Source organism: Prunus mume, linkage group LG2, assembly GCF_029339155.1.
Source record: "Prunus mume cultivar Tortuosa linkage group LG2, ASM2933915v1, whole genome shotgun sequence".
Taxonomy (NCBI): Eukaryota; Viridiplantae; Streptophyta; class Magnoliopsida; order Rosales; family Rosaceae; genus Prunus; species Prunus mume.
In genome coordinates, this window is record NC_142699.1 from 36,830,151 (window position 1) to 36,846,667 (window position 16,517).

General features: G+C 33.3%; 1 long non-coding RNA gene across 8 annotated transcripts; it reads left to right on the forward strand.

Moving 5' to 3' along the window:
- Positions 1 to 984: 984 nt before the first annotated feature.
- LOC148920200 (uncharacterized) lies at positions 985 to 16,408 on the forward strand. Of its 8 annotated transcripts, none has more exons than XR_016124400.1 (6): positions 987 to 1,470; positions 2,231 to 2,277; positions 2,421 to 2,762; positions 5,356 to 5,482; positions 5,550 to 5,612; positions 16,394 to 16,408. It is a non-coding gene; the product is annotated as an uncharacterized LOC148920200 (long non-coding RNA). The 8 variants fall into 8 exon arrangements; XR_016124399.1 differs by lacking the exon at positions 16,394 to 16,408 and adding an exon at positions 10,396 to 10,542; XR_016124398.1 differs by lacking the exon at positions 16,394 to 16,408 and adding an exon at positions 10,100 to 10,356.
- The last annotated feature ends 109 nt before the right edge of the window (positions 16,409 to 16,517 follow it).

The following is a 16,517-nucleotide window of genomic DNA, read 5'->3' on the forward strand; positions in this document are numbered from 1 at the left end:
GTTGCCGCACGACTATACTAGGTTTTCTGAAAATTTTTTGAAAAATAGTATAGCCATACTATTAAAATAAATTGGCTACAACACAAGGCAATTGGAAGTTTCAAATTCAACTTGGGCATTGGATATATAATATATAATACTTAATTATCAAAAAGATGGCCTTGGGCCTTTGGGCATTTAAGATTTAAATAAATTATTTAGTTTTGAATTAATAAATCATTTTTTTCTTTTTTCATGTTTAATACACGTGTTCTTACAAAATTGTCAACAATACACACAAAATTCACGTATTATACTCACAATTTTACATATTATTGAATAAAAATAATATATATCGAAATATTAAGGTAAGTTAGCCTTAGGAAAAAGAAGAAATCGATTCATACCCACTCACGCAGGGGTTTTTTCAAAATTTTCTTTTACAAATAGTATAGTCGGACGGCTATACTATTGAATATAACATATTTCAAGAGTATAGGCAGCCATCTATACTGTATATATATATATATATATATATATATATTTGACCTTTTTGTTTTTCCGAAACAGTACTCTTGCTAATTTTATTATAATAAATAGTATAGCCGAACGGCTATACTGGGTTTTGAATTGTGAGAGAGAGAGAGAGAGAGAGAGAGAGAGAGAGAGAGGAGGAGGAGGAGGAGAGATCGACGCAGAAATACTGAAAAGGAGTTTCAAAGGAGAGAGGGAGCGTGAAAAGTGAACAAGTTGAACAAATTGTTTAGGAAGGAGGGAGGAGAGAGAACAAGTTGAGGGACTCATTCTAGTACAACCTAGTACAACTGTTTCATTTACAATTGCTTTTCATGGAGTCGTTGGATTATATTCAACGGTGTTCTCACATAAGCGTTCTCACTAGATAATCGCCATTTCTAAAGTACTTAGCCCAATTCTACTTAACCCAAGAAAATAGCCCAACTTCGAAGCCCGTTAATGCTGTTTCCTTCGACAGAACCTTACACCTCTCCCATCTCTCACTTTTCATCATATTCTCAAGTCGCCTCTTCTTTTCTCTCTTATCCCTTCTCTCTCTCATTATCTGCGTTCATCGCTCATCGCCCCTCTCTCCTCTCTTCTTCTCTCATTATCTTTCAGTTGGTTTAATTGCTGAGTTTTTTTTTGAACTTTTCATCATTCTCCTCCTAAAATTCTTTACTTTTACCCTTTTAACTCTTTCGTTTTCTCTTCGTAACACTTTTTCAGGGCACCTTTCTTCTTCATCCACAATCTTTTTTTTTTCTCCTTTCACAAAGTGACTTCCTCTCTGCCTTTTTTCTGTGTCCACATTGTCTCACGGTTCAAAATGGCCTCTTTTGCTCCCTCTTCTTCTCTGAATCCAAAAAACCCATTTCAGCTCCATCATTTTCTTCTCCGGATATTATTGATGACAGCTATGAAGACTCCTGCAGCATCTGCCTTGAGCCTTTCAACTGCGATGACCCAGCCACTGTATGATCCTGTAAAAACTGAGAAGTTTTTGTATTTTTGTAGTACTCAGTATTTTATGCATACCCAACTGACAGTCTTACTGGATCAGTCTTATAATGTTGAAATTTAAATTACATGTGGTACTGGTACAGTGGAAAACACTCTGATTTTATGTTCTTATAGCTGTTTTTGGATTATTGATTGTTTGCGTCTTTCTGGTAGCCGAAATAAACTGTGATCGATCTATTGTTAGTTTTGGTGGATGCGTTTTTAAATAGAAATTTAAGCTCCATCGGTTTCTCTAGAGAATGTTTCATGGGGTAATCTGTAATATTGTGTTTCATTGAAATTCTTTTCTGGATGCATGGATTATGATAAAGCATTTGAAATTTAGTCTTCACCTCCCCTGCTTGAGTAAAATAGATTAATTTTTAACGCAATCTTTAGAATGCTTTCGTGGGATTAAAGGGAAATGAACGGGTGGGGATGCACTTAGTTTTGGAATGTGTTTTTGAGAACCCAATTGCACTTTCATCTTTTCGCTAATTGTTTGGCAACGATATGAAAATGTGCTCTGATGATTGTGATAATTCTATTTCGCAAAAACTGGATATCGTGTATGGGATCACTGAAGCATAGGATGGATTTTTTTCTTGTTTGGTTGAGATATGCCTTGTTGCAAAATATTTGCTTTGTCTGCTAGTTTTGTAGCTAGCTTGAACTGACTGTAGGTTCAGACGTTAAACCGAGTATTAACTCTTAGAATTTCTTCTTGTTTCAGATTACCAGCTGCAAACACGAATACCATCTTCACTGTATTTTAGAATGGTAACCCCAATTTACTCTATGTGTGGGTTATGCTTTATTTATCTTGCAGTAATACATCAATTCTGTCATCTAACCTCGAAATGTGATTCAGTATTTCTTTAGTGAGAATGATATTTTTCTTATTGATCTTGATCTTCATTTAGGTAACAAAGGAGTAAAGGATGACTCTTTCTCAGATGACTCTTATTTGGATGAGCGTATTATTCAGCATCTGGCTGCTGCTTCAAGTAGAGCTTGTTACATTCGCACAAAGGAAAAACAGAGATTTTCTGGCCTAGGTCCTTCCCATGTTTTTGCTTTCTCCCCTCATGGAAATGCGAGTGGTATGCAGCAAACATACCCAACTTCACCAGAAGAATGCCAAAGTCTAGGTTATGGGTCGCCGGCGGGGATTCACCAACTTCTCAAAGACCGCATGTTATTGAACCTCCATCGTCCTTCATCTGCAGCACCACTGTCAATAGTGATGCCCCTTACAAACCAAGGTATGCACCTAGGGCCAAAAATATATCCCCCACGTGGAAGTGCATGAATTGTTTTTATTTTTCTGCCACATACTCTAGAAGTGGATATATGTTCCACAAAGCTCGCGAACTTAAAATTAATAGTCACAGCAATAAACTGCTTTGTCTTGATCACCTGGAAGGCTTTTTGCACCAGTAAAGGCGTTCTTGCTTATGGCACACGTATATGATTTAAACGCGTTTCGTCTTCTTCATTGTCTACAGCATTCATTTCTTCTTTTTATCTTCCTGTGGCTGACCACTTCTTGGTCATTCCAGAGTGCTTTGTTGCTTAGTATTAAAGGGATTCTGGGGGAATTCCCTTCTGCCCCAGTTGCCTCAGACGCTCAACTTATTAAAACTTATTTTTATTATAATATGGGTTAATTTCAGTTCGGCACCCTACAGTTGTGCTCTTGAGGCATGTTTGTCCTGGCACGTTCACATTTGTTTAAGGTCGGTCACATAAAACCAGGAAAGGGTCACTGTCTTTCATTGCTGAGTTCATCTTTGCATGTGCGGATTGTCTTTTCAATTTTTAAGTGGAAATTGTAGTAATAAATTGCTTTATCGTTCTTATATTTTTAGATGGAACATTTTCATGCTCTACTATTACATAGATATTTTTAGATGAAACTATAAACTGCATAAAATATGTCTTTTCATTTTGTATTTCTTGCTAGATTTAATTTTGTAGCTATGACATATTAGATCAGGCATTTTCAAACAATTTATGCCAGAATAATGCTTTGTTTGCTCAATGGAGCCTGAATTATCTGGGAGTTCAATAGTATATACTGCATGCATGTGTTCAGCTGGACATATGTAAGGTAGTGCACTGTTAAATTTATGCTTGTGTTTAGATTGATCTGTGTAAGTAGCATGCACACTAGACTATTAAATAGGAGAGTACTCCCTAATGGAGTTGAGCAAGCTCGGATAGCTCGGGTGTGGCACGAATGACACGTTCCAAACAATTTGGCACCAAATCCAATTGGCACACGCGTGCCAAGGGGCTAGTTTATTTAAAAATATTAGTATAAACGGACACTTATATGTTTATGTTCAATAATAAGTTATCAATGTCATCCTCTCAATGATTTCTAAAAGATACTAATGTAATCCAACCTAGGTAATTATATGTTGGGAGCTTCACTATTATGCCAAATATAAGGGCTAAAATTTAAATAATAAAAAAACCTACATGAAATGAACTTTAGAAACATAAGGGCCTCAATATCCAGAGGCATTAATAGTGATTAGTGATGGGATCAACTAAGAAGCCTGTGATTTACTTTTGAATACTTTGTTCCTACCAAAATGAAAGGTAGGTAAGTCCCCAATGGGTTCCCACCACTGTGCGGTGGATTCTCCCTCCCCCATGGCACCGAGATTCGAAACCCCAACGGTTTCTTTGCTCCAATGTAACTAAAAATAAAAGGGTCGGTAAGCCCATGCCTCAATCTTAATCTAAATGGGAGCTTAAAATGACACGCACTATATTACAAATAGGTAAGAGCCCAACAATATTTCTATGTTATATATGGGCCAGCGGCTCAGGTGGGAACTCCTTTTTGCAAACCAGTGATCTCAACGGCTGGAGAGAAAAAGAAAGCTTACAATAGAAATGGGTACACTGCACTTCCCTTAAGGCACATATCCTGGCAAGCCTTTTCTAATCCCGCCTATGTTTTTCAGACTTCCTCTTTTTCCTCTCAAACAAATTCTCCTCTCTCTCTCTCTCTCTCACCTGTTTATTCTCTGTGTTAGTGGCGATTAGGTTAGGGTTGATAATAGTTACTGTTCACGTTTTTCTCATCTCCTTCACCTCCTCCACGCACATAGTTCCCAAACACCGACATCGCCTCCCTTAGACATCTATGAATCCCAAGAAAATCTTTTAAGTTTTTCGAATTCTGACCTTCAAATACCTTTCTTCTTCATCCTAATTTTAATTTTTAATTATTTTAATTTTTTGTGTTCATTCTCTCTCACGACTGCCTTCCTTGCCCGCCAGTGTAGGAGGTGGAGTGAGGGGCCTTGGCTCTGTCTTGGGCCTGTTTCCCTGTTACTTGGATCTGTTACTCTATTTTGCTGTTTCAGTGTTTCAGCTTTTGTTGTTGTTTGGGATCGTGATATGTTTTTCCGTAGACTAGTTTTGGCCTTGACGGCTTTCTCTCTCGCCGGCGCTCTCTCTCTGGTTCGCTCGGTCTCGTGCTCTCTCTCTGTGAGTGCCTCCCTTCCTCCATGGATCCATAGGAAACAACTGTCCTTCCTTCTCTTATTATTATTTTCTATGTTTTTTGAGAAATCAATTTCTATGTCCCTAATTTGATTTAGGGTTAAAATGTTTGGGTATTTAATTGTAAATTATCTGTGAAAATCATTATTTTTTTTGTGTATATATTTTCGGTATTTAATTGTATAATTATCTGTAAATTATGACTGTCAAATTCCCTTGAAGTTCCATTTTTTGGGCCAAATTTTTGATCAAATTAGGCACTTTTCAATTCAGTTGTTGGTTTTTTACTGCGAACCTACACTGAGTTTTGCCCGTGCTTTCCATTCTGGTGAGGTTTATGCTAGAGGTTGCAAATGCAGAGCTCGAGGAAGCCATGCGCAGCAAGGAAACTACTGAGCAAGATCTTAAAGATACGAAGTTGAATTGGCTATGAATGAAGCTACGATTCAAACGCTAAGAGGTTTGTTATTTTTGCACAATATTTATGTTCTTAATTTGCTTAGGCTTTAATTGAATCTTCAATGCAGTCAAGGATTTCTCTGACTCAAGATGAGATTTCCACAGTCGGATTGGATTTGGATGCTCTTAAGGTATTTTTACTTTATGTTTCTAGTAATTTAATTAAATATTTGTATACTGATCCTCATTTTATGTTATTTTTGCTTGGCCCTTGAAAAAGAACAAAAAATGGGCTTCACGGTACTAAATTTTCATCTCAATCGTTTGTTAATTATTTTCAATTGCTGGCCTTTTAATTATTTGCCATAATTTTCTATGCAAAGATGAGTTTATTAGCCAAATGGTTGAGATCAACACTCAGATATGGTTAGCCTCATTTGAAAAGCATTTTTTGTTCAGCTTAGAGATTTTATTGAGAGCAACTTTCTGACTGAGCAGGTGAAAAGCATTTTTTGTTCAGCTTTAGACATACATAATATCTGTTGTGCGGAAGCATCAACCAACTGTGAGTGAAAAATAAAACATCTCGCAAGAGATAAAAAAACAACAAAAAATAACACCAACAAGAACACCAAGACTTATACTGGTTCGGCAATGCCTACATCCTGTTTGGAGACGACGGAGTATTCCACTATAATCAAATGAGATAATACAATATTGTTTAACACTCATAACCTAGATAATTCTCTCCTTAATTACTTATTGCTGTTAGCAAACTGTCACAGCAACCTGGGTCTTCTCCAAATCCCCTGATAAAAAACTCTTGCAACCTTCAGACGATGATAAAAAGCCTTATCTATAAAAATTCACCAAAATTTCATAAAAATTAAAAAACATACCCTGAAATTTCTACAAACTCCTTGCTATATTATCTTCGAATATATAGTCCGAAAATCTAAATTTGAGTTTGGGAAATTTAAAGCAATAATTGGAGGACATGAATCATTTATACCCGTTTCCGTTCTGCGAGTATCACCCCACCAAAACAAGTTTCATAAAAGTGTCATTTACAAATGCACTAGACATCCCTGGTGCATCATTCTAGGTAATAGAATAAATATTACTACACTGTACATTTTGTAATACATATACAAATTAAAAGAATTCTCAAAATTTTGTAGGAACCCTTTACGATGTTTTCTTTGTACATAAAGCTCCACAAATGTCATTTTTCTTGTCAAAATATGCTTCTTAAAAGCATCACGAAGATGTCATTAGCGCTTCAATACTTATTAAAATTTGAGAAAGTTAATAAGAAAATTTGTACAAAAGAATGCAGGCTATGCAAAAATGAAGCGCAAAACCAAAATATTATAATAATTGGAATTCTTATTGAACCCAAAACTTAAATTTGAATAAAAACAAGAATTAAAGACCCAAACTAAGAATTTCAAATGAAACCCACTCGTTGGATGGCAGGCTTCAACAATATGAATATAAGAATTCAATCAAACACCTGAACAAGAATATCAAAATGAACCCATAGCAACTCTAAGCAGCACTAAACCTTTCATTTTGAAGTATTTACAAAGCATATTTTGGTGATAAATACAATATATTTCAATATCTACATCAGAATAGCCAGCAAGTAGAATACTAAAATATAAAAACTACAAGATAATTAAATGTTGGTTCAAATTCAGATTCGTGATGATTTCCTGCATTTGACAAACTGGTCATAAAGAAATAGTGGACATTCTAGGCAATTAGCATCATGCATACCACATCTGTCAATGAGAACATATGATGATATATCCTCCAAGCAACTTCGAATGGAATATCCAACTTTTACTACCTTGTCATATACTTCTTTACAAACAAAAAGAATTAGTTCGAAAGCAAGCTTTATGATTCTACAAAAGGGAAGGAAATTGCATTGAAAAGGAAAAACTTCCAACTTTTAAGGCAATGAAATATGCTAAAAGAGATAATCATTCAAATTGGTAAAAACCAAAAGGTCAACTAAAAACCTATGTACCTGACCATCGTACCAACCAGAGTCTTCACCTATAAACAGAAAGAAGAAGAGCAGAAAATTAATTACATGTTTAGGATGATGAAACTTACAAGAAGTGCTAAATTTGCAAGTCCCTCTCCTCATATAATACTACCACCAAAGAATCACAGCACATCCTATCCCCAAAAAAAAATAAATTCACAACATAGTCAAACAAAGGAGATTCACAAACTTTCAAGGACTATCAAGATCTGCTACTTTTTCTACCATTAATCTATACAATTACCCTGCTTAGGATGGTTGAAAATGTATCAAAACCGAGAACTAGATAGAATGAACCAACAACAAAATACCCATTTTTTTCAGAACCAATACAGAAAAATTAATTAGGAAACATATTTAAAGAAAAAACAAATTGGCGTTTAGGAATTGATACAAAACTCTGCCATGTGTCAATCTAATATATTTCATATTATTTATCTATAATTTAATTTCTAAAATTCATAATAAATAAATTAAAAATCATAAAAATACACAGAAAATTCCTATGAATATCTTGTGATATTCCTATGTATTAGTGTGACAAGTACGTAGGTATTGTTTTGTTATTGTATTTTTCTCATGCAATTAATTATTTCTTTTTACTTCACACCTTATTTAAAATTTGTTCATAATTCAAACAATTCCAAAAAAAAATAGTGTCGGGATCGGTATGACATTTCCTTCGATCACATGCTTCAAATTTTGATCCCGTCCTTATGTGATCAAACAAACAATTGCTTAGGGGTTACAAAGTGTGGTTATGTTTTCATTTGCATCATTCACATTTAGGGATGCCCTCCAAATTGTAATTTTAAAACAATTGTAAACCACTTTTTGGACTTGGGATACGATGTATTGGTGCTAAGAAATACGTATATATTATAGGGTGCGGCATAGAGGAATGCTATTCACAATCGCTCAAAAGCGATTGTCCCATTACTTGTTAGCCCAATGGAGGAATGCTATTTATATTAGGGATGAGTCCCTAATTCTAATTTTTAAGGTAAATAACTATATAATAATAATTTAAGGTGAATAACAATATAATAAACAAAATGACATGTGGTGCAAACACACAACGCCACCTTTCGAAAACAATGACTGCTCTCCTTTCAGTTGCACCACGTGTGATTCTCTATAATTTAATATTATTTTTCTTCTATTTCACTTCTAAAATTCATTAAAAAAATACTTAAAAATCAAGAAAATACATCGAAAATTGATACAAACTCCTTACAACATTGTCTTTGACTGTGGAGGTCTAAAATCATGATTCCACATATTTATGTTCACGGTTATTGTTGAATCAAAGAACATGAGTGTTATGTTATAAAACATAATTTAGTGTTTTGGTTTGTTTTGAAACAAAGTTGAGTTTTTGTTAAAAATTTCAAATTTTATAAGTCAAAATTATATTTTTGAAGTTTGAGGGCGTAGAGAATGTCACAAGAAGTTCGTACCAGTTTTCAGTGTATTTTTTGGATTTGTATTTAATTTATTATCAATTTTATAAGTTAAATCCTAGAAAAATAATATTAAATCATATGGGGCGACACATGGCGGAAGCTGAATGGGGCGTAGTCATGTGTCGATGACTGTCCTCCTGTCATTGCGCCACGTGTCAGTTTGTTAGTTTTATCAAATTTATGTTTAAAAATTCATAAAAAATTAATTAAATATCAGAAAAATACACCGAAAATTGCTACAAACTCCTGATAACATTATCTTTGATTATAAAGGTCTAAAATCATGATTCCACATATTTGAGCTCGTGGTAAGCGTTAAAATCAAAGAACACAAGTGTTACGTTATATAACATAATTTAGTGTTTTCGTTTGTTTTGAAACAAAGTTGAGTTTTTGTTATCATTTTCAAATTTTATAAGTCAAAATTATATTTTTGGAGTTTGAGGGCGTAGAGAATGTCACAAGAAGTTCGTACCAATTTTCGGTGTATTTTTTGGATATGTATTTAATTTATTATCAATTTTATAAGTTAAATCCTAGAAAAATAGTATTAAATTGTATGGGGCGACACATGGCGGAAGCTGAATGGGGCACAGTAAATGTGTCTATTGCTGTCCTCCTATCATTGCATCACGTGTCAGTTTTGATACTTTTATCAAATTTATGTTTAAAATTCATAAAAAATTAATTAAATATCAGAAAAATACACTGAAAATTGCTACACCGAAAATGGGTCATTTATGTATCATCATGCACCCTACGGCACATATGCAAAATCTCTGTTGAATTTACTTTTGAATATCAGCTTTGTTCTTTATATGTATTTTTTAATGCCCCTTCCGATTTGGTTTAAAATTCAGGACCTTGATAAACCACCTCTTACGTGAGAAACTTTTTTCTATCCTGACATCATTGTGTATCATGCTTGTTGCATATTTCAAGCTGTCTATGGGGATAATGGGTCATTTATGTATCATCATGGATATTGTTATGCACCCTACGACACATGCCACATCTCTATTAAATTTACTTTTGAATGTCAATGTCCCTTCCAATTTTGTTTAAAATCCAAGACCTTGAGATACCACCTCTTACGTGGGAAACTTTTTTCTATCCTGACATCATTGTGTATCATGTTTGTTGCATATTTCAGGCTGTCTATGGGGATAATGGGTTATTTATGTATCATTTCAAGTGTATATGGGGTAACTTTACTTCATCTTTCTTTTTTTCTTTTCCTGTTCCTCACTCCTCTGCCTCCCCTTTTATTCAAAACAAGGGCAACCATTATCCCATTTCCACCTCTCACAACTAGAGCTAAGCTAAAGCACAAGGGAATTTTGCAAGGAGATATATTTAATATGTGCAACATATTTTAATTTCAGCTATTTAATTTGGGAATTTTAGGAACTTAGTTTGATTTGTATTGTGTTTATTTAATTTGTGCAGCCTTCGTTTAAAGCTTTGGTTGCCTTTGCGATTAGACGAGGACTGATTTCGTGATTGCTGTGAAAGTAATCAAATATAGAAAGAAATAAGGTGCAAAAATTTAATGTGGCTTTCTCCGTGGGAGCCGCAGGTTAGTTTGGAATTTTAGCAGCTTGGTTTTATTTTTATTATGTTCATTTAATTTGTGCAGGCCCTTGTTTAAAGCTTTGGTTCCCTAGACAATTCAAATATGAAGAGTCGTTCCCAGGAACTTATAGTAATTTTACCTATATTTTTATAATAATAGAGAAATGACACAAGTCATAATTGCAATGCTGCATCATTACTTGTTTGCCATTAAAATATCTTTCGTAAACGCTTCAAAAGTTTTCATTAGTACTTTTATGAATGTTTTAAGATGAACTCAAAAGACATGGAAAGTGTCACATTGAGTTTGTAGAATTTTTTGGTGTGTATTTTTATGCTATTTAATGAATTATTATGATTTTTGGAAGAGTGCATCATTAGTGCCTCTGACAAACGTCATTTTGCATAGCGCCACGTGTCATCAGAGTTTTGTTGTGTCTGTTTATCTTTAAAAATTCACAAACATTTAATTACAATTCGAAAAAATACATCCTTATTTTCTACAAATTTCATGCGACATTATCTTCGACTATGATGCGTGAAAATCAAAATTTGACTTTGAAAAAGTTGAATTAATAATTGGAAGAAAAGTTATAGTGAGGAAGAGGAATGATCTTAAACTTTGTGTGTAATTACAATAGAAACAAACTTGAGTTTGAGAACTTATTTGAATTTTTTTATATCTCATAATAAATCTGAAAAATTCACTAGAAAAATACCCGAAATCATTGCAACATATCTAACATCTTTTAGGACTTAAAATTTAATTTTGACTAAAAGAAAAATTCAAATAATTTCACAAAGTCAAATTTGTTTCCATACTAACAATAATACTAAGTTGAAGATCACTAGTCTTCATCACTACAACTCTTTCTCCAATTATTACTTCAAATTTTTCCAAGTCAAATTTTGATTTTCAAGTATCATAGTCAAAGATAATGTCGCAAGGAATATGTAGAAATTTTCGGTGTATTTTTCTGATTTTTAATGAATTTTTGTGAATTTTTGAAGACAAAATCACAAAAATGAAATATTAACAAAACGTGGCGCTATGAGATAATGACACCCGTTGGAAAAGCTGACGATGCACCCATCAGGCGCTGCCATGTGTCATTTTCTTCCATTTATTACTATTTTCTAATATTTTAACTTCCAAAAATCTTAACAAATTCATAATAAATCTGAAAAATTCACCAAAAAATACCCCGGACTACTTGCGACATTTCCAACATCTTTTGAGACTTAAAATATAATTTTGACAAAGAGAAAAATTCAAATAATTTCACAAAGTCAAGTTTGCTTCCATACTACAACTTTTCCTCAAATTAATACTTCCAATTTTTTAACGTCAAAATTTTATTTTTGAGTATCATAGTCGAAGATAATGTCGCATGGAATATGTAGAAATTTTCGGTGTATTTTTCTGATTTTTTAATGATTTTTCGGGAACTTTTTAAGATAAACTCACAAAAATGAAACACCAATGACACGTGGCGCTATGAGATCCTCGACACCGTTGGAAAAGTGACGACGCACCCATCAGGCGCTGCCATGTGTCATTCTCTTCAATTTATTACTATTTTCCAATATTTTGACTTCCAAAAATCATAATAAATTCATAATAAATCTGAAAAATTAACCAAAAATTCCTCCGGACTCCTTGCGACATTTCCAACATCTTTTAGGACTTAAAATATTATTTTGACAAAGAGAAAAATTCAAATAATTTCACAAAATCAAGTTTGCTTCCATACTAACAATAACACTAAATTGAAGATCACTACTCTTCATCACTACAACTCTTCCTCCAATTAATACTTCAAATTTTTTAATGTCGAATTTTGATTTCCGTGTATCATAGTCGAAGATAATGTCACACGAAATATGTAGAAATTTTTTGTGTATTTTTCTGATTTTTCGTGAATTTTTAAGATAAACTCACAAAAATGAAACAATAATGACGCGTGGCGCTAGGAGATACTGACACCAATTGGAAAAGCGACGACCCATCAGGCGCTGCCATGTGTCATTCTCTTCCATTTATTACTATGTTCCAATATTTTGACTTCCAAAAATCATAATAAATTCATAATAAATCTGAAAAATTCACCAAAAAATACCTCGGACTCCTTGCGACAATTCCAACATCTTTTGAAACTTAAAATATAACTTTGACTAAGTGAAAAATTCAAATAATTTCACAAAGTCAAGTTTGCTTCCATACTAACAATAACACTAAGTTGAAGATTACTAGTCTTCGTCACTACAACTCTTCCTCAAATTAATACTTCAAATTTTTTAATGTCGAATTTTGATTTTCGAGTATCACAGTCGAAGATAATGTCTCAAGGAATATGTAGAAATTTTCGGTGTATTTTTCTGATTTTTTAATTGTTTTTCGTGAATTTTTGAAGATAAATTCACAAAAATGAAACATTAATGACACGTGGCGCTATGAGATATCGACACCCTTTGGAAAAGCTGACGACGCACCCATCAGGTGCTGCCATGTGTCATTCTCTTCAATTTATTACTATTTTCCAATATTTTGACTTCCAAAAATCATAATAAATTCATAATAAATCTGAAAAATTCACCAAAAAATATCCCCGGTATCCTTGCGACATTTCCAACATCTTTTGAGACTTAAAATATAATTTTGACTAAGAGAAAAATTCAAATAACTTCACAAAATCAAGTTTGCTTCCACACTAACAATAACACTAAGTTGAAGATCACTAGTCTTCAAGTGTACAACTCTTCCTCCAATTATTACTTCAAATTTTTCAAAGTCAAATTTTAATTTTTGAGTACCATAGTCGAAGATAATGTTTGCAAGGAATATGTAGAAATTTTCGGCGTATTTTTTTATTTTTTGAAATTTTTTGAAATTTTTGAAGATAAACTCACAAAAATGAGACATTAATGACACGTGGCGCTATGAGATACTGACACCCATTGGAAAGCTGGCGACACACCCATCAGGTGCTGCCATATGTCATTTTCTTTCATTTATTACTATTTCCCAATATTTTGACTTCCAAAAATCATAATAAATTCATAATAAGTCTGAAAATTTCACCAAAAAATACCCCGGACTCCTTGCGACATTTCCAACATATTTTGAGACTTAAAATATAATTTTGACTAAGAGAAAAATTCAAATAATTTCACAAAATCAAGTTTGCTTCCATACTAACAATAACACTAAGTTGAAGATCACTAGTATTCAGTAGTACAACTCTTCCTCCAATTATTACTTCAAATTTTTCAAATTCAAATTTTGATTTTCAAGTATCATAGTCGAAGATAATGTTGCAAGGAATATGTAGAAATTTTCGATGTATTTTTATGATTTTTTTATGATTTTTCATAATTTTTTAAAGATAAACTCACAAAAATGAAAATTAATGACACGTGGCGCTATGAGATACTGACACCCGTTGGAAAAACTGACGATGCATCCATCAGGCGCTGCCATGTGTCATTCTCTTCCATTTTTTACTATTTTACAATGTTTTGACTTCCAAAAATCATAGTTAATTCTTAAAAAATCTGAAAAAGTCACCGAAAATTGCCACAAACTTCTTGCGACATTTTCTTCATCTTTTCAGTTGTAAAATATAAATTTGACTTAGAGAAAAATTCAAATAATTTCTTAAACTCAAGTTTGCTTCCATACTAACAATAACACTAAGTTGAAAATCGCTGGTCTTCATTACTATAACTCTTTCTCCAATTATTCTTTCAAATTTTCCAAAGTCAATTTTCAATTTTCACACATCAGAGTCGAAGATCATCCAACAAGGAATTTTTAGAAATTTTTGGTGTATTTTTCTAATTTTTTAATGATTTTTCATGAATTTTTTAAATATAAACTCATAAAAATGAAACATTAATGACACGTGGAGCTATGGAATAATGATGCATGTTGGAAACTCTGATGATGCACTACACTCAAAAATCATAATAAATTCATAAAAATCTCAAATAATTTATCAAAGTCAATTTTACTTCGATAGTAACAATAACACTATGTTGGAGATCATTACTCTTATGTATTACAACTATCCCTCCAATTATTACTTTAAATTTCCCAAATTCAAGTTTGGATTTGTCTTGCATGATAGTCAAAGATAATGTCACAAGAAGCTTGTTGTTGGTGTAATTTTTTGACTTTTTTTTTGGGTCAATTTTTTAAGGTAAAGACATAAAAATGAACATCTCATGACACATGGCGCTACGCGAGAATGACACTCGTTAGAAGCACTAACGATGCATTATTCAAGTGCTGCCACTTGTCAATCTCTTTCGTTTATTACTATTTTTAAATGCTTTAACTTTCAAAAATCATAATAATTCATTAAATAGCATAAAAATACACACCAAAAAAATTCTACAAACTCAACCTGATGCCAAAAATAAGAAAGTAAACCAAATTGAGAATTTGTTTTCTCTAAACTCATGAGTAAACAGAGAATATTAGTTTATTACGATGTAGAAATAACAAAGGAAAATTGTGACAAATGTCAACATTACATTGGAAGACCAAGTAGCATGTATGTACATTGTATACCTCCTCCAAGTAATAGAATTTGGATAAAAATAAAAATTTCAAAATTTTTTTTATACATCAAGAAGTTGAAACAAGGCAATAAAGAACTTAAAATTCAAGAGAAGAATTGAACTCAAAATAAACATAATCAACGAACTTCATTCTTAAAAACAATAAACTCAAACATTTGTTCTCAGCTTAATAATTTTGCAATGCAAATTGGAGGGGAAAAACAACCTGCATAGAGAACGAAGGAAAGCATTAGAAAGCCAAATAGTAGGCAAAAATCCATAATTAAAAAACCAATTGGGTGGGGTTATCTATTTTCTCATTTACTAGCCAAAGACATTTAGTTGCACATATTTTTTCAGCAATCACAGCAACCATAGCAATTAAGGCAATCACAACAACCAATACCAATCATAATCATCCATTTGAACCATACCAAACAGACCAAATTAATTAATGAAGAAAAGAAATTGAAAAACAAGTAATCAAAAATGAAAAAAACAAGTCATAATTAAAGATATTGATGCAGATAGAGAACGGCAGGAACAACCAGATGGGTAGCAGTAAAAATCCAATCTTTGAGCACCAGCATGACTTTGCGAGATTACTACCTTTTCCTCCATCACCACGACAAGAGAGGGACACAACGAAGAGGAAAATGAAAGAGATATCAAATGAGAGTAGTAAATAGGGCTTTTGGGCCTCGATTTTTGAATTGTGAGAGAGAGAGAGAGAGAGAGAGAGAGATGAGGAGGAGGAGGAGGGAGATCGACGCAGAGAAACTGAGAGAGAAATACAGAAAATGAGTTTGAAAGGAGAGAAACTGAGAGGGCAGAGAAAGAAGAGAGGGAGCGTGAAAAAATTGGGAGGGAGTGAAAAAGTTGAACAGCTGTTTAGGAAGGAGGGAGGAGAGAGAACAAGTTGAGGGACTCATTCTAGTACAACCTAGTACAACTGTTTCATTTACAATTGCTTTTCACGGAGTCGTTGGATTATATCCAACGGTGTTCTCACATAAGATTCTCACATAAGCGTTCTCACTAGATAACCCCCCAAAGAGAACAAAATATCATTATTGGTAATTAAAAAATTGACACACACAGTTTTGGATAAAAGCCCAACTTCTGAAAAATGCAGACCACTTGATCTCTACCCCAAAAAAGGCAAGTCAGTAGATCTTTTTCTCAAGAGAGCCCTCACGTGACTTTCTAACTTTGGAAAAGTCAAAATTTTCAACTATCACAGAGGAGGTGATAGGGAGTTAATGAAGGTAGGTCTCACATGATGACTTTTCCATTTTTTTTGCAGCCAAGGAAAGAAGATCAAATCCCATTTTCACATATAGAGAAGCTCTGCACCAAAGAAGGTTACCTTCCCAAGAGATAAGCAGACTACGTTTTCAAGAGATAAGAAGGGAGCAAGGAGTTGTTCA